This window comes from Suncus etruscus, chromosome 11 (genome assembly GCF_024139225.1).
Source record: "Suncus etruscus isolate mSunEtr1 chromosome 11, mSunEtr1.pri.cur, whole genome shotgun sequence".
Taxonomy (NCBI): Eukaryota; Metazoa; Chordata; class Mammalia; order Eulipotyphla; family Soricidae; genus Suncus; species Suncus etruscus.
The window spans coordinates 83800696-83819706 of record NC_064858.1 but is presented as its reverse complement, the minus strand read 5'-3'; the positions used below and the strand labels follow the sequence as shown (position 1 = coordinate 83819706).

The following is a 19011-nucleotide window of genomic DNA, read 5'->3' as shown; positions in this document are numbered from 1 at the left end:
AAATCGCCATGTTCTTGAGATAAGAAACATGACATAGCCCATAAAGAAAGAAAAGAAAAGAAGAGAAAAAATAGGTATATCTGGGACAACAGCTTCAATAACCACACCCAAACAGAGAAATCGATCAACAATAGTTAGGTAAGTAAAAATAATAATAATAATAATATATGAAGGAAAAAAAATATAAAAAGCAAACAATGTTTTGTGCTATTTTTTTTTCCTCCTGCCCTGGCACAGTAAATATTGGGGTCATTCGAGAAGGAATTCACTTGGCCTAAGAGTTATGGGTTTCTCCGTCCTTGGAGTATATTGTCATGGGATCAACTATAGACTCTGTTCAGGATCATTTACTCTCCCGGTGGTCTTTTGTCATGTTTGGGAGACTTCTGTTCTGTTCTGGGTGGTACAATCAGACCTCTGTGTCTAGAGATCTCAGTGTCTGCACAGATTCAGGGTTGGGACTTATGATGACGTCAGTCTTTGTGGTTCAGGAGTTCTGTTCCCTCAGTGTCATTTTAATCCATCTTCTGTGGTTGGTGGTCTTGGTCTTTTCAATGTACCTAGGATGGCACTTAGGATAGCATCTTTCTTTGTGCTTCCAGAAGCCAGATTCCATTACAATAGTCTCTGCTAGACCTTTGGAAGTGGGGTTCATGGTTGTTGTGCAGGTCGTAGTTCAAACCCTAGACTAGGGCTTTTTTATTGATCCCACGGTGTATACCATCTGGTCCTGGTTCTAGCAGCCAGTCATCTGTTAATCGTGATCTTAGCTTTTGGATCTACCAAGGGTGACAAGTCTTCTGATTTTGTCTTATTGTTAGCTGTTAAGGTTGGGTAATCTGCTCTTAGGTCAAGTTGTTCCCAATTTTCTCGTTGTCAGGATATCATATTGAAGCTGGGACTTGTTGGTGACCCTGCTGTATTAAGGTTGTTCTGGCTGGGATCTGTTTCCTGTAGTTGTGTTTCTATGTCTGGGATCCAGGGTTCAAGGCTGGATGGATGGTATCCAATCTCCTGAGGTCTAAGTTGATTCCACATGACATTTTTTCAAGGTAGGAGATATCCCTGTATTGTAAACAACTATGGGTTCCCATCTCTAGTAGATAGGAGCTCTTTTTTTGTATGTAAGATTTCCCCTTTTTTTTAATGTGCCTTTGCAGGGGGAAATGGCACTACATTATATTGTCGGTGTATTTGGGGGTGGACAAAGGGGAAAACAAAAACAGGTCACATACCCAGAGAAGGTAATATATATATATATATATATATATTTGTACATATAGGAATAAAAATATATGTGTTCACATATGTATATGTAGGACAGACACATTTAAAAATATAGTAAAAAACAAAACAAACAAAAAAAACAAAACAAAAAGAAAAACAAAAAAAACGAACTAAATAAGTATTTAAAGGACCAAAGTGATGCAATAGACTACTTTACATTTGGGGAAAAGCAAGTAAAGAGGTGGTGTAATACAGGTCTTATGCTTATGTTGGAAGTACAGTTTTTCCCATTGTCTTTTGGGTTTTTCTTGTGGTGTGTGGGTTCCCAGGCACCTTTCCATCATGCCCCCTGACCTTCTTCAGATTGGTAAAAGGTTTGCGGCAGGGAGGTCCTGGAAGAGATCTTGCATTGGGGCTACTTTTGGGAGTAAGAGGAGTTTCAAGTGACAGTCCACGTTAGGGGGAGTTGATAGGGAGTGTCGCGCAGCATGAGTCCGCAGGGGAGTTGGCTGCCTTTTCTTGCTGGAGACGAGGTGTGGGTTTGACTGGGTGTCCCTTCTCTTGGGTGCTGGGTACTGGTTCATTGGGGTAGGAGGTCGATCTTGTTGCCTAATAGATTAAGGACTGAGGGTGAAGAGTTTTAATATAGTGGGAGGTCTGGATGGGATTGAGGGGTGGAGGGATAGTTGGATTTCCAGAGGGGGGAAAGGGTAAGGTATATGGAAGGGGTAGGAAGGGAGAAAAGAGAAAAATACATTAGAAAGAAAGGGAGAAGAGAAAGGATAGAAAGTAAAGAAAAGAATAGAAAAGAAAAAATAATAAAGAAAGTGAGAAGAAAGGAGAGAATAGCAAGGGAATGCTAGTTTGCTTGAATGTGTTCGATGAATAGAGCATGTAGTTTGAGTCTGTACATCGCAGGTACTGCTTCGGTGGTCTGACTGGTCACATGCTTCAATCCCTAAAAGAAGGTATAACATAGAGATAAAGTATATGTTAAAGAGTTTTCTCGGGGCCATCTCGTAGTGCAAACTAGGTATGGTATCTCGTGTAGTATCCCGAGCTGCCATCTTAGCTTGTCCGCCCTTTGTATAAGAACGCCTGTGGACAGAAAAGCTGAGAGGTTATTTTAAATATAGTAAGATAGAGGCATTAATACGTAGTGTTATGGGATGTTTCCATTGGAGTCAGTGGTTTGCCGTGGCATTCTTTACCTGTGTTCCTGTATACGATCTCTAAAGGATTATTGTGGGCCATTGTTGTATAAGGTTGATTACATACCTGTTCTCTCTATGCTGCTGTTCTGGTGTTGCTGTTTGCTTTGTGGTATAATGTGTAGTCAAGAGTTTGCGTTGTTTCTTTTTCATGCATTTTGGGCACTGTTCCCAGGTATAGGTTGACTATTCCAGTGTTTGGAGTTTCTACCCTGTTAGACCCTGTTATTTGATTGTTAAGTATTAGTTGTGGTTGAGATGTATGTTCTATGTGCTTCAGAATAGTGCTACCATTCTGTGTTTATCTTTTGTCTTCTGACTTACTTCGTTTAACATAACATGATCTAGGTCCATCCACGTTGCTGCAAAGTCTGTGATTGTATCGTTTCTGACTGCCATGTAATATTCCATTGTGTATAGATACCGCATTTTAATGATCCATTCATCTGTTGTTGGACATCGAGGTTGGTTCCAAGATTTGGCTATTATACTGAGTGCTGCGATAAATAGTGGGGTGCACACGTATTTTGGAATGAATGTTCTTCCAACTTGGGGGTATATACCTAGGAGTGCAATTTCTGGGTCAAAAGGGAGCTAAATTCTGAGTTCTTTGAGCACTCTCCAGACTGTTCTCCATAGATGTTGGACTAGGGGGCATTCCCACCAGCAGTGGATGAGAATTCCCTTCATACTGCATCCCCGCCAACAAAGATTGTTCTCAGTATTTTTGATGTGAGTCATCCTCACTGGTGTAAGGTGGTATCTCATTGTTGCCTTGATTTAGATCTCTCTGATGATGAGTGAAGGTGAGCATGTTTTCATGTGTTTGTTGGCCATCCTTCTGTCTTCCTCAGAGAAGTGTCTATTCATTTCTTCTCCCCATTTTTTATGGCTTTATTTGGTTTTGAGGGGCTCAGTTTTCTGAGTGCTTTGTAAGTTCTAGATATCAGCCCTTTATCTGATATGTCTAGTGAAAAGATTTTTTTCCCATTCTGTTAACTGTCTTCTTGCATTAAGTAAGGTTTCTTTTGGCATGCAGAAGCTTTTTAGTTTGATGTAGTCCCATTTGTTTATGTTTGCTGCTAAGGTTCTTGCCATTGTTGCTCCATTCTCGAAGACCTTTTTGATATATAGGTCTTCGAGTGTTCTCCCTATTTTATTCTCGATAAACTTTATAGATTTGGGTCTGATTTCAAGGTCTTTGATCCATTTTGAGTTGACTTTTGTATAAGGAGTGAGGTATGGGTCAATTTTCACTTTCGTACATGTGGTTTTCCAGTTGTACCAACACCATTTGTTGAATAGGCTTTCTTTGTTCCATTTCAGATTCTTGCCTCTTTTATCAAATATTAGTTGGCTGTATATCTGGGGGTTTATGTCTGGGAATTCTGTTCTGACCCACTGGTCTGAGGTCCTGTCTCTGTTCCAGTACCATGCTGTTTTGATTACTATGGCTTTATAGTATAGTTTCAAGTTAGGTAAGGAGATGCCTCCCAGCTTCTTGTTTTTCAGTATGTGTTTGGCTATCCTGGCTCTTTTGTGGTTCCAGATGAATTTTGTGATTGATTGTTCTATTTCTTTAAAGAATGGTGTCTGAATTTGGATAGGGATTGCATTAAATTTATATAGAAATTTGGGTAGGATAGTCATTTTGAGTATGTTAATTCTACCTATCCATGAGCATGGGATGTTCTTCCATTTCTTTAGATCGTCTTCAATTTCTTTTTGAAGTGTTTTGAAGTTTCCCTGGTATAGGTCTTTCACTTCTCTTGTAAGGTTGATTCCTAGATACTTGATATTTTTTGATACTATCTTGAATGGAATTGTATTTTTAATCTCTCTCTCCTAAACTTCATTGTTTGTATATAGAAACGCTACTGTCTTTTGTGTATTGACTTTGTATCCAGCCACTTTGCTGTATTGGTTGATTGTTTCTAGGAGTTATACTGTGGACTCTTTAGGGTTTTTGATGTATATCATCATAACTTCGGCAAATAGAGATAGCTTGTGTTCCTCTTTCCCTATTTGAATTCCTTTGATTCCCTTCTTTTGTCGGATTGCTATTGCTAGGACTTCTAAGGTTATATTGAAAAAGAGTGGAGAGAGTGGACAGTCTTGCCTAGTTCCTGACCTTAGTGGGAATGCTTCTAGTTTCTCACCATTAAGTATAATGTTGGCTGTAGGCTTTTCATATATAGCTGTAACTATCTTGAGGAAGGTTCCTTCTAACCCTATTATGCTGAGTGTCTTTAACATGAAAGGATGTTGGATTTTGTCAAACGCCTTCTCTGCATCGATTGATATGATCATGTGGTTTTTGTCTTTCATGTTGTTGATGTGATGTAGCATGTTTATTGATTTGCGTATGTTGAACCAACCTTGCATTCCTGGTATGAATCCCACTTGGTCGTGATGTATGATCTTTTTGATGAAGTGTTGGATTCGGTTTGCTAAGATTTTGTTAAGTATCTTTGCATCTATGTTCATTAGTAAGATTGGTCTGTAGTTTTCTTTTTTGGTGATGTCTTTGCCTTCTTTGGGAATGAGTGTGATATTAGCCTCATAAAAGGAGTTGGGGAGGATTCCTGTTTTTTCTATGGTTTGGAAAAGCCTATAGAAAAGCGGTAGTAAGTCTTCTTGAAATGTGTGATAGAATTCCCCTGTAAATCCATCTGGGCCTGGGCTTTTGTTCTTAGGGAGTTTTTTAATTACATCTTCAATTTCCTCTGAGGTGATTGGTCTGTTTAGGCTTTCTAGATCTTCCTTTTCCAGTCTTGGAAGAGGGTGTTTGTCCAAGAATTTGTCGATTTCTACTGGGTTCTCTAGCCTAGTTGAGTATAGTTCTTCATAATATGATCTCATGATATGTTGTATTTCTTGGGGTTCTGTTGTAATCTCTCCTCTTTCATTTGCGATCCTACTGATTTGGGTGTTTTCCCTCTTTTTTTTTGGTGAGTTTTGCCAATGGTTTGTCTATCTTGTTTATTTTTTCGAAAAACCAACTCCTGGTCTCATTGATTTTTTGTATTGTTTTCTTAGTTTCGATGTTGTTTATTTCTGCTCTGGTTTTTATTATTTCTTGCCTTCTGGTTGTGGTTGGATTTCTCTGTTGCTGTTGTTCCAATTCTTTGAGGTGATCTTTTAAACTGTTGGTTTTGTTATTTTCCTATTTCTTGACATAGGCCTGTATTGCTATGAGTGTCCCCCTAATTACTGTTTTTGCTGTGTCCCATAAATTTTGACATGTTGTCTCTTCATTGTCATTTGTCTTAAGGAATCTTTTTATTTCTTCCTTGAGTTGTTCTTTGATCCAGCTGTTGTTAAGCAGCATGTTGTTTAATCTCCAGGTATTAGTTTTTCTCCATTGCTTCTTCTTGACATCAATTTTGACCTCTATTGCATAGTGATCTGAAAGGGTACTTCTAATGATCCTTACCTTTGTGGTCTTATATAGGTTGGCTTTGTATCCTAAGACATGGTCTATTCTGGAGAAGGTTCCATGTGGGTTTGAGAAGAATGTGTATTCTGCTTTCTGGGGATGGAGGGCTCTATATAAGTTTATTAGCCCTAAATCTTCTAATTTTTCATTTATAGCTCTTGTTTCTTTGCTATTTTTCTGTTTGGTGGATCTGTCCAGTGGTGATAGTGGAGTATTGATGTCCCCTACTATTATCACATTTCCCTTCATGTGTTTCTCAGGTTTGCCAGTTGTTGCCTCACATATTTTGCTGACTCTACATTAGGTGCATAGATATTGACCAGGGTTAGTGTTTCTTGATCTAATGTTCCCCTGATCAGTAAGTAGTGACCCTCTTTGTCTCTGATCACTTTCTTGAGGTTGAAAACAATTTGTTCTGATATAAGATTGGCTGTCCCTGCTCTTTTTTTTTTCCTTTGGCTTGAATAATTACTTTCCATCCTTTTATTTTAAGCCTGTGCTTATCCTGTAACTGTAGGTGTGTTTCTTGCAGACAGCAGAAGTCCGGTTTATTTTTCTTAACCCAGTTCTCTACTATGTGTCTTTTAATTGGAGAATTTAGTCCGTTCAAATTTAGGGAAATTATTGATAGAGAGGACTGTTGTGCAGTTGTATGTGTGGAGTGGTTGTTGTTACAATTGGGGGTTTGGATTGTGTAATTCGTCTCTGAGTAAGTCGCTTAGGATCGGCTTAGTTTGCACAAATAGTTCAAGTTCGTTCATGTTTGAGAATGTTTTTAGTCTGTCCTCCCATATGAATGATAGTTTTGTTGGGTATTGGACCCTGGGTTGGAAATTCCTTTCATTCAGTCATTTAAATATGTCATTCCACTGTCTTCTTGCTTGAATTATTTCAAATGGGAGATCTGGTTTGATTCTTATGTCCTTTCTTTGTACTTGAGGTTTTTTTCTCCCTCATTGCTTTCAGGAGTTACTCTTTCTCTTTGTTTTTTGCCATTTTTTTATTTTATGTTTTGGTGTTGGTTTATTAGGGTCTATTTTATTAGGGACTCTCTTGACTTCCTGGATTTGTCCTGAAGTGTTTTTCCAGAGGGTGGGGAAGTTCTCTGTTATTATCTTTCTGACTACCTGTTCTTCCCCCTTCCCTATTTCCTCCCCTTCTGGTATACCCACAATTCTTAGATTGTTTCTTTTGTCCTTGTTTATTAGATATTGGATTTTTCCTTCCAGTGCTTTGCCTTTTATTTCTTTTTTGGTTTCTTGATCATTTTTTGATTGCGGTTTTCCTTCGAGTTCTTCGATGTGCTTCTCCAACTCTGTATTTCTGCTCGTAAGGCTTGTTACTTTGTCTTTTAAATCCTTCACTTCTTTTTGTATGGAATCTCTCATGTTCTTTGACATTTCTTCTTTAATTTGGCTGATTCATTCATCCATGGATTTCTTATACTCGGTTGCTAGGGTTTCTTTCAATTCTTTTAGTAATTCTTGCATTTCCTTTCTTATGACTGCTTTTAGGTCTTCTTCCCATGGATCTGTGCTTTTTGGTGGACTTGGAAACTTGATAGGGTTTGTCATGGTGTCTCCAGTTATTAGGGATCTCCTTGATTTATGCATGATTCTTTGTATTTAATGGTGTGTTTTGGAGTGCTGTGGCTTCTAATTATGGCCTGCTTTGGTCCCCTTCCTGAAGGTGTTTCTAGAGGGGGGATATTGGGTGAGCTTGTTGAACCTAGCTCTTTCTCCTCCCTTTTGCTACCTAGAGTTCAGCCTTCCTGCAGTGGGTATTGTTGCTTTTCTACTCCTTATTTCTGTCAGCGGTGCAGTTCCACTCCTGGCCACAATGGTTGCTGGCGCTGTTGAGCCTAGCTCTCTATCCCCCCTCCTTTCTCTGGGAGTCAATGGAGCTCCGCCCCCTCCAAGCCTCCCTTGAATGAGTTCCCTCAGTCCAACCCTGCAGGCTCTGCCCTCGCCCTTGGGGAGTCCCTGGTCTGCTCCAGCGCCAAGGTGATATACTGCTCTAGGTCACCTGAGAGTCCAGATTGCTGGCCCTATCTCCCCTATCTATTCAGGTTGCTCAACTTGCCTTTCAAGGCGCCCACCCGGGGGAAGGGACTCACTCAAATCTCTCAGGCTGGCGCTCAGGGTTCCCTGGGGGAGGAGCCGGACTGGACACCCGCGCAAGGGAATAGGGACTCACTCAAGTCTCTCAGGCCGGCGCTCGGGGGTCCCTGGGGGAGGAGCCAGACCAGACGCTCATATTGTTTTTTAGAAGAGTCTGAGTAACTCAGATTCCTACTAGATGTAGTGAGAGTCCTTTTCTCCCTGCATTAAAAGCAGCACTGGTTGTTTTGTTCTTTTTGATGTATGCCAGTCTCTGTGGTGTGAGATGATACTGTGCTTTGATTTGCTTTTCCTTGAAGATTAGTGATGCAAAACATCCTTTTTCAGGTGCCTTTGGCCATTTGCATTTCTTCTTTGAGAAAACTCTTACCTTCATTTTTACTGGAATGGGATATTTTGGTAAAGTTCTACCAATGCCTTGTACAAAAACTTTGATATTAACCCCTATCTGATTAGTGTTGGATAAATAATTTTTCCTTTTCATTATTTTTCTTTGTACTTTGGTCATCATTTCTTTTGAGATGTGGAAGCTTCTTAAATTTATGTAGAGCCATTAATTTATATTTGCTTAAACTTTCTTGGCCAGTGGTGTTTCATCTTTAAAGATGCCTTTAGCTTCATGGGGCCGGCATGATAGCACAGAGGTAGAGCGTTTGCCTTCCAGTTGGCTTTCCAGGAGGGATCTGGGTTCGAACCCCAGCATCTCATATGGTTCCCAAAGCCAGGAGTTATTTCTGAAAGCACAGCCAGGAGTAACCCTGAGTGTCACCAGGTGTGGCTCAAGAAGCAAAAAAAAAATGTCTTTAGCTTTAGTGTCATGAAGAGCTCAGCCTCAATTTTCCTCTATGTACCTTATGAATTCAGGTCTGATATCAAGGTCTTTAATCTGTTCTGACTTGACTTTTGGGCATGGCATTAGAAAGAAGTCTGAGTTCATTTTTATGCAAGTATCTGACCAAATTTCCTAGTATGATTTATTGAGAGACATTCCTTGCTCCAAATTGCAATTTTTTCTTCTTCATTGAAGATTAACTAGCAGATATATATATCAGTGCATTTGTCTCTGTTCATTCTATTTTACTTATCTGAGGGTCTTCTTTTTTTTTTATTACCATGCTATTTTAGTTACTACTGACTTGTAGTACAGTTTGAAATTGAGGAACCTCTGACTCATTTCACTCAGCATAAAGTTTTATACCTACCATCATTTTGTCCTTAGAATAGCTTTAACTATTGGGGTATTGTTCCATATAAATTTGAAGACTGTTTGATCAATTTCTTTGAAAAATATTATGGGTTTTCATTTAGGGACTGCATCTAATGCTTGGGAATAATTGCCATTTTGATGATATTAATTCTCCCAATACATGAGAAGAGGATGTGTCCATTTCCTTTATTCTCTTTTATTTTATTTTCCCTTTTATTTAACTGTGTACTTATGTAACTGAGGTTACAAAGTTGTTCATGATTGAGTCTCAGTCTTATAATATACACCATCATTTGCCTTGCACATTTCCCACCATCAATGTCATAGTTTCCCTCACACCTTTCCTTTCCCCTGCCTGCCTCTGGGACAGCATTTTAGTCATCTCTCTCTCTCTCTCTCTCTCTCTCTCTCTCTCTCTCTCTCTCCTCCCTCTCCCCGTTTAAACACAGTGGCTTGCATCATTGTTAATGAATGCATATGTGTCTATTATTTTACCACCGATCAGCACAGTTTTCTTATTCAGAGTAATCAGTTCCAATGATTATTGTCCTAGATGTTCTTTCTCTAACTCAAAGGCATTCTTCTACTATGTGTGGAGAGTTTCCTACTATAACAGCCCTATTGTCTTCATCTCTTGTTTCTGATTATTATACTATATTTATTTTTTATATCCCACAAATGAGTGAGATTCTTCTATATCTATCCCTCTTCCTCTGACTCATTTAATACTCTAATAATAATACTCTAAAATCCACAACCCACTTAAATTCATATATCAGCAAATTTAAAGACTTCATTTTTTGCATAGTATTCCATTGCATAGATGTACCATTTTTTCTTTAGCCACTAATCTGTTCTTAGGCACATGGCTGCCCCCCCCCCCCCACCCCCAGAGTCTAGCTATTGTGAATAGTGTGTGATGAACACAGGGCTTTTCTGCACAGTGCTTTTGGGATCCTAGGGAATATATTCAGAATTGGTATTGCTGGATCATAATGAAGCCCAGTTTCTAGTTTTTGAGAAATATTTATATTGTTTCCCCAAATGACTGGACCAGTTGATATTTCCTCCACCAGTGAATGAGAGTCTCTTTGTCCTTGAATTTGAGTCAGCAGTGTCTTGTTCTTTATGATGTGTTCCAGTCTCTGTCATATGTGATATCTCATTGTTGCTTTGATTTGTATCTTCTTGTGGATTAGTGATGTGGAACATATTTTTTTCATTTTCCTTTTTGATATCTGTCTTCTTTGAGAAATATATGCTCATTTCTTCATTTTGGATAAGACTAGATTTATTTTTCTTACACCAATTTGTATGGCCTAAATCAAAAATAAAACAACAAAAACTGAAAAACTACAAAAAGTATTGCATCTCAAGCTTAGAAAAGTTTTTGACAAAATATCATTCATTAATTTTTGAATACAAAAATGTTAGCCAAGAAGTAATTGAAACCTATTCTTTCCATAAAGAAAACTGACAACATACAATATTTTATGCAATTTTATTGAGATAGTAAGTTATAGTTTAATATTCTTTATTTTTACTTTTGGGCCACATCCGGTGATGCTCAGGGGTTACTCCTGGCTATATGCTCAGAAATCGCTCCTGGCTTAAAGGACCATAGGGGATGTTGGGGGATCGAACCACGGTCTGTCCTTGGTCAGCTGTGTGCAAGGCAAACACCCTACCACTACACCACCATTCTGCCCCCAAGTAATAATATTATTAAATTCATGTGAGCATCTAAATATCACCTTATTTCAACAGATAAATACATTTTGTTTGTTTATAAATGGTTCTTGAGTTTTTCAGTTGTCCTTATATTTTAATACATTTATATATTAAACATAAATTTAAATATAATTTATACTACAGCTATTTTGTAATTTATCCACTGCTTAACCTATGTGTGAATTATGAATAAATTACTGGTTTGTAATTAGAATCCTAATTACGTAACTGTGACTCCTTTGAGTTTGTTGTTATCTTTGGTTCTTTTTCTCTCTGGGATATTTCTCTCTCTACACCTCTGTGCTGATTAGTTTGGGTTTTATTTATTTGATTAATGAGATCTCAAATTCACTAGAGATTTGGACTTTCAGAGACTCCATTCATCATTTTGTTTTATATTTCTCTGTATTAATGCATTGAAGAAAATTGAGTGTCTCTCTTGTAAAATCTTTTTGCTCATAGAAAACTAGAACACCAATTTGTGCTGAACTAGAGATTTATGAACTCTTTTGAGTTTCAACTTTTATGTTTCTTTCTTATTCAGAAATATATTTTTAAGTTTTAAAGTAGGATGGATGATATACCTCTTTGTTCAGGAACCATGTACATATTTACAGTGTATATAGATTCTGAAGGTCATTACTTAAAAATATAATAAAATGTTTGCTGTTATTCTATCAACTAGAGGCTCTCTGAATTCTTTTGAGATACATATTCCAAGTATAACATTAAAGAATATCAAATGTAAGTATTGAATGTTTTACTAGAAAGATAAAATATTTATGTTTTGCTTTATATTACTTTTCATATTATAATTTTTCACTTTAAAAATAATAACTTGAATTACTAGTTTCCAAATCATTTGATATTTATTAAGATTGTAGTCATTTTTGAAAGTTTTAGATTATATAAATCTTCTGAGAAATGTAGACAAGGCATTTACTTATGCATCATTATATTGGTGGGATGCTAAGAACAGTGGTTTGAGCAAAAGACAAATTATTCCCAGAATTTTTCAAAACTCTCTTTTTGTTTATTTCTGTCTTTTTATTCATTATTGTCTACTTAGTACTCCTCAATGTTACTGACAGTATTTAGAGATCTATGTCTTTTAGTAAAACAACTTACAAAGAAAACAGATCTTCAAATAATATCACTTGATTTGGTGTTGTCCAGCATTACATTTTTTCTTAGTAACATCATATTGATTTACTTTGAGAAAATCTATATTATTTTAGACATTGTCTTATGATGATAAATTCCATTAATCTAAATGATATATTAAATTAAATATTAAATTAAGAACCACCACTCTTTCATTAAAAGTATAGTTTTTATAATAGCTGTTTCATAAACATAAGAAAATGCAACCCTGTATACTCCTTTCTTTATTATAATTATTCACTTATCAAGGATTCCCTAATAAGCTATAAATGTAGATTTCACTGTTTGACCCATGACAGATGATCAGGTACTTTGATCTGGATCTGGAGGAGATTGCAGAAAATTTATTTACTCATTGTGCCTTCTTTGTTTGTTTAGACAATAGCATAGTCTATTTTTCTTTCAAGGTACATTTTTATAGCAGTTAGCATCCCTTTCTACAGGCTATTTTCAACGGATTTTCCTTATCAGTTTGTCTCTGAATTTTTTCTTATTATTAGATTCAGGTGATTCATTCTTTTTTTTTTTTTTTTTTTTTTTTTTTGGTTTTTGGGCCACACCCGGTGACGCTCAGGGGTTACTCCTGGCTATGCGCTCAGAAGTCGCTCCTGGCTTGGGGGACCATATGGGACGCCGGGGGATCGAACCGCGGTCCGTCCTAGGCTAGCGCAGGCAAGGCAGGCACCTTACCTCCAGCGCCACCGCCCGGCCCCAGGTGATTCATTCTTAGCTGTAGTTTGATATAGACTATATGCTATTCGCAGAGTGACACATCTGATTACTGACTAAAGTTTTTCCATTTATCCATTGTATAATCACTCTACTTGTCTTGCCTTAAATAAGCTCTCTCTGAGATATGCCTTAAAGCTATACAATCCTGCAACTAAAGTTTTATTGATTAATCTTTTTAAACGTTTTTACTCCTGATGTAGTTCTTACTGTAGTGATTTTAAAAGGACAACTTCCAACTTCAACCATGTCTTGCCATCTACGTTCAGGTTCCTTACATTCTACTATAAGTTAGAACCTTTCTTTATCAGGTTAACTGACTATTTGACTGCTAATGAACTTATGATTTTCTATTTTTGGTGGCTTATAATTAATTGTTATTTTTTATAATCACTCTGTTCAAAATTTTAATTCAGCATACTGTCCTTTCAAGTTAGTTCTGTGGACTTCATGACAAATACCACTGTATATCTGAGCATTTTATAACTTTTGTAGTAACAAGATTTTACTCACTAGTATAGTCCTATTGTGCAAAAGTTTGGGAGAAGGCCATGTTTGAGGGTGCTTTGTTTTACTTAAGTGGGAAACAGATTGAAGTCTGAGCTATTTTTCTTAGCAATTTCAGTAGGTTTAGGAAGCGGGCATTTTCATAAACAATACAACAGGATACAAGAGCATGTGAATCTGTGTATATATTTATTTTTACATACAAATTTTAGGAGTAATGAATTCACAATTGTAGCTTGAATTTTTGTCCTTCCACCGAACTCTGTGAACCTATAGAAAGGTACATAATAGAAGTATAATCTCCAATAGAAATATTTATGTAATTCAATAATGCAGACCAGAGTAAAACATACATATATCTAATGAAGCTAATAGAGACTAGTAAAAGGATCAATGATGCAAAAGTAGAGAATAAATAATGTTATATTATTGATAAATTCCTTCCTGAGGTGACTGAATTTGTCTCCAGAAAATAAATGAAATTGAGCCATATGAGAATCGTGTTGCATAATATATCTTATAACTTATGCTAGTTTTATGATTTAATATTATCATTGGCCTAAACATAAAAGTAGGAAATTGGGGGTCTATATAGTTTAAATGCTGTCCAAAATTGCTCATCTAGCACATGAAAGAGAAGTGAACTGAATGCACACAGCTGGTTCCCATAGCTATGTGATACATTAGCCTTCTTAGTACAAATTTAGTGGAGTTGATGGAATAATTTTATTTATTGATTTTAGAAAGAACACTATGAATGAGTATAATTGATTACTATGATCAGTATTTGATCATGCCATATTTTCATATGACTCTTCAGATTCAAGTTTTGTGAATTTTATATGAAGATTGGGCTGTACAGTGAAGTCAGTGATGAGGAACCATTCTTCTCTCACTACATTCATCATACTGGGATTGACAAATGACCCTAAACTAGAGATTTTTATTTGTATCTATATGTTTATTGCATACTTGTTAAGTATAATTGGGAATTTGACCATAATATTTCTCATCTTGGTGGATTCTCATTTAAAAACAGCCATGTATTTTTTTCTTCAAAATTTTTTCTTTCTTAGAAATCTCACTCACCACAACCTGTGTTCCCAAATATCTGCATATTATTTTAAGTGGGGATAAGACCATCTCTGTCAAGGCCTGTTTTATTCAAATCTTTTTTGTTGTCCTCTTTGGAGTTACAGACTTTTTCCTCTTGGCAGTGATGCCCTATGATCGCTATGTGGCTATCTGCAAACCCCTACATTATGTGACCATTATAAACAGAAGAGTCTGCAGGATTCTCATCATCTGTTGCTGGGCCTGTGGTTTATTAGTTGTTTTTCCACCCCTTTCTCTGGCTCTTCATCTGGAATTTTGTGCCTCTGGTATTGATCATTATTTCTGTGATGCTTCTCCAGTTCTGAAGAATTCATGTTCAGATACTTCGCTCATAGAGCAGCTGGTCATGATTTTTGCTGCTCTAACTTTCATAGTGACTCTTGTGTGTGTGGTTATATCCTATGCATGCATCATTAGGATGATTCTACAATTGCCCTCTGTTCAGCAAAGGAAGAAAGCTTTCTCCACCTGTTCTTCTCACTTGATTGTGGTTAGCCTCAGTTATAGCAGTGTAATGTTTATATATGTCAAGCCTTCAGCTAAGGATGAAGTGGCCATAAATAAGACAGTTTCTCTGCTTGCCACATCTGTTGCCCCTTTGTTGAACCCCTTCATTTACACTCTGAGAAATAAACAAGTTAAGCAATCTTTTCACAACATTTTGAAAGAATTTATATTATATTTAAATAAATAGTGTACAGAATACTCTGAATGCATTAAAATATGTGTTTCAAATGGAATATAGGTCATATTTGAAGCCACACAACTAATATAAAATAGTTCCTCAATTTGCATTTTATCTTTTTATAAAGTGATTTACTATGGTCTTAATTATAATTTTTGCATACTTCTTCCTAATACAAACCCATATCCAGAGTGTTTGTTTCTTTCTCTGGTTCAATCCAGGTAATACATTGTGAAAATATATAAAGAATGATTTTTAGGAAACAGTGGATGACTGGGACCACATTCATATAGATTTTACTAAAGCTTACTTTTTAATTGTTATTTTTTAATTAATTTTCAGTCACTCCTTTTCTTCCTTACTTTCTTTATTTTTTCTCTCTTTTCACATTTTTTGTTTATAGCCACACTTCACGGTGCTCAAGGATCCTGCTAAAGGATTATTTTTAGTGATGCTCAGGGGACCATATGCAGTGCCAGATAGTATAGCAATATTGGTCACATGTACAGATGTTCATCAATCTCCATATTACCTCTCTTGCTCTAGCTTTAATTTTTCAAGACACCTGGTATCAAAGTCTCTTTTTTAACTAGGCTAAGTACATTTAGTTTTAGGAAATACAATAATTTTTAACTTTATGTCTGATTTAACAGTTCTACCTCTCAATAAAATGTATATGTGCCCTAATTATAGATTGTCTTTTTTATATTGATGTATTAAAAACAAGGACAGACAAATGATAAGATATGTGTAACTTCACAATGATGTTAATGGTGAGATGACAATTGGTCTTTTTGTTTGTCAATGTTCTCAAGTTCTTCAATATTTTCTGGAATAAAAATATTGAGTGTAAAATGCTCACAATCAGAGTTAGAAAACTTATTTTTTCTTTTTCTTTTTTTTGTAATTTTTTATTTAAACATCTTGGTTACATACATGATTGTGTTTGGGTTTCAGTCATGTAAAGAACACCACCCATCACCAGTGCAACATTCCCATCACCAATGTCCCAAGTCTCCCTCCTCCCCACCCGACCCCCGCCTGTACTCTAAACAGGCTCTCCATTTCCCTCATACATTCTCATTATTAGGACAGTTCAAAATGTAGTTATTTCTCTAACTAAACTCATCACTCTTTGTGGTGAGCTTCCTGTTGTGAGCTGGAACTTCCAGCTCTTTTCTCTTTTGTGTCTGAAAATTATTATTGCAAGAATGTCTTTCATTTTTCTTAGAACCCATAGATGAGTGAGACCATTCTGCGTTTTTCTCTCTCTCTCTGACTTATTTCACTCAGCATAATAGATTCCGTGTACATCCATTTATAGGAAAATTTCATGACTTCATCTCTCCTGACAGCTGCATAATATTCCATTGTGTATATATACCACAGAGAAAACTTCTTATTTTTTCTAACTAATTTTTTTAACTTAGAATGCTAGAAAACTTTATTCAGCACTATGGTTTACAAAGTGATTAATAATACATTTGTTTCAAGCATTCACTCTTCTAACACCAATCTTTCCTTTTTTTAGTTTCCCACCCATCTTTTTCTAGTTTCCCACTTGTTCTCCAAGCTTTCCCCCTTAACAGGTACAAATTAACTTATTTTTTATTGCTTGTTAGTCAGTGGAATTAACAAAAAAATTTGGTCAGTAAAACAAATTGTGGAAATTGTTATTTCTTGCAATGGTATTATTAAAGTCTTTGCATGAAGGCATAGTGATTTGTTTGTTGCTAGTTGTGCCTTCTTTGCTATTTTTTTTTACAATTGAAATTAGTGGGCGTCTGTACTACTTTCTATCTAATTTGCTGTGTACTTACTGAGCTGTCAACATTGTGGAACTGGGAGGTGTTTTGTGGTGATATAAGTGGTGTTGTGCTCCAGGAGCTGTAGAACTGGAATTATTTATAGGCTTGGCATATATTGAGATTTCTAAAAAAATATAAAACTAAGTAGTTATATGCTAGGGCCCAGAGAGAGAGCACAGCAGCGTTTGCCTTGCAAGCAGCCGATCCAGGACCAAGGTGGTTGGTTCGAATCCCGGTGTCTCATATGGTCCCCCGTGCCTGCCAGGAGCTATTTCTGAGCAGACAGCAAGGAGTAACCCCTGAGCACTGCTGGGTGTGGATCAAAAACCAAAAACCAAACAAACAAACAAAGTAGTTATATGCTAGAAGCTGAGGGATGTGGACATGGCTGCTTGAGTTTCATGTAGTACAGGAGGAGGCCCCAGGGTTTTCAGTCTAAAGATCAGTGTATTTATGAGTTTCATTGGCTTATTTTCTTTTCTGAGGTTAGTCACTGAAAAATCTGGGGCATCGTTGGAGCATGGCAGATTGAGTGTTACCCTACTGAAGTCCTGAAAAGTTCATCCATGTTCGAGATCCTTTGCAATATAATGGCTTTACTGTTCCACATGTAACCTCAGAAGAGATGCCAAGCTGACAAAATTCCAAAGTACAGCAGTCTTTGAACTAACACTCTGGGCCCTGTTCAGACTGGGACAGGCAGACTCACTCCAATCTGGTTTTCTCTTTCTGCCAGAAATCCCAGCAAGAACATTCAATTCCCACAGCTTCTAATATTTAAATGACCGAAGTTCAGGCTCAGAATTATAAATAATAAATGTATTGGTATGTAAAAAAGAATATAATTAACTGTCAAGGAACTTAGAAAATGACTAAGTCAATTATGGCTTCTTTTGAGGGTTTTTTTGTGTGAATTTGAGGTCTTTACATTACTTGTCAAGCAAAGTAGTAGAGGATTCTTATTTATTTCTTAGAAATGCCAATTGTTTTGCTAAAATAATAGTTTTACTTATTATATTGTGTACTGTTTACTTAAGAAAAGCTGTAAGGGAAAAAAGATGAACACTTTGTACTAATCAAGGGATATGTGCAACATAAAGAAATCATACTACTAAACATATATGCATCCAATGAGAGACCAGCAAATTATCTAATACAATTATTGACAAATTTGAAAGAGGATATCAATAATAATTATTGGACATATCCAATAATTATTGGAGACCTAAACACAGCCCTGCAAACACTTGATAGGCCAACCAAACTGAAACTCAACAAAAATATACTAGCCCTGAAAAGAGAAATGTGGCCTAGTAAATATATATAGAATACTCCATCCCCAGAAACCTGGATGCACATTCTTCTCTAATATATATGAATCATTCTCCAGAATATACCACATGCTGGCACATAAAACATACCTCTATAAAATCAAGAGGACAGAAATTTTGCATGCTACCATCGCTGACCACAAGGCTCTGAGATTATATGTGAACTACAAAGGGATACAGAAGAAGAATGTTAATAATTGGAAATTAAACAGCCTGCTACTGAACAATCAGTGGGTCCGAATTGAAATCAGAGAGGAAATCAAAACTTTCCTGGAAACAAATGACAATGAAGACAAGCTTTCAGAATCTATGGGACACAGCAAAAGTAGTACTGAGAGGAAAAATTATAGCTTTGCAAGCACACATCAGGAAGGAAGAAGGGGCATCCCTCAATAGCCTAATGATGAGGCTCATAAAATTGGAAAATGTTCAACAAAAGAAACCAAAAATAGGGAGACAGAAGGAAAGAATAAAGCTGAGAGCAGAAATCAATTAATTGAAAACCCAAAGAACAATCCAAAAGATCAACGAAAGCAGAAGTTGATTCTTTGAAAAAATAAACAAGATTGATAGACTATTGGCAAAACTCACAAAGAGAGAAAGAAACTTGATTAAAAATGAAAGGGGGGAGATCACTACAGATGTTGCAGAGATTCAAAGGGTAATCAGAGACCACTTTGAGAAACTCTGTTCCACCAAATATGAGATTTGGAAGAAATGGATTATCTTGGACTGC

The 19011-nt window shown here is 36.6% G+C and overlaps 1 protein-coding gene and 1 pseudogene across 1 annotated transcript in view; both read left to right on the top strand.

Annotated features, from left to right (window-relative positions):
- DNAJC14 (DnaJ heat shock protein family (Hsp40) member C14) overlaps positions 1-19011 on the top strand; it is a 1080043-nt gene that overhangs the window by 574051 nt on the left and 486981 nt on the right. The window lies entirely within an intron of this gene.
- Positions 14203-15145, top strand: LOC126023047 (olfactory receptor 6C2-like; annotated as a pseudogene).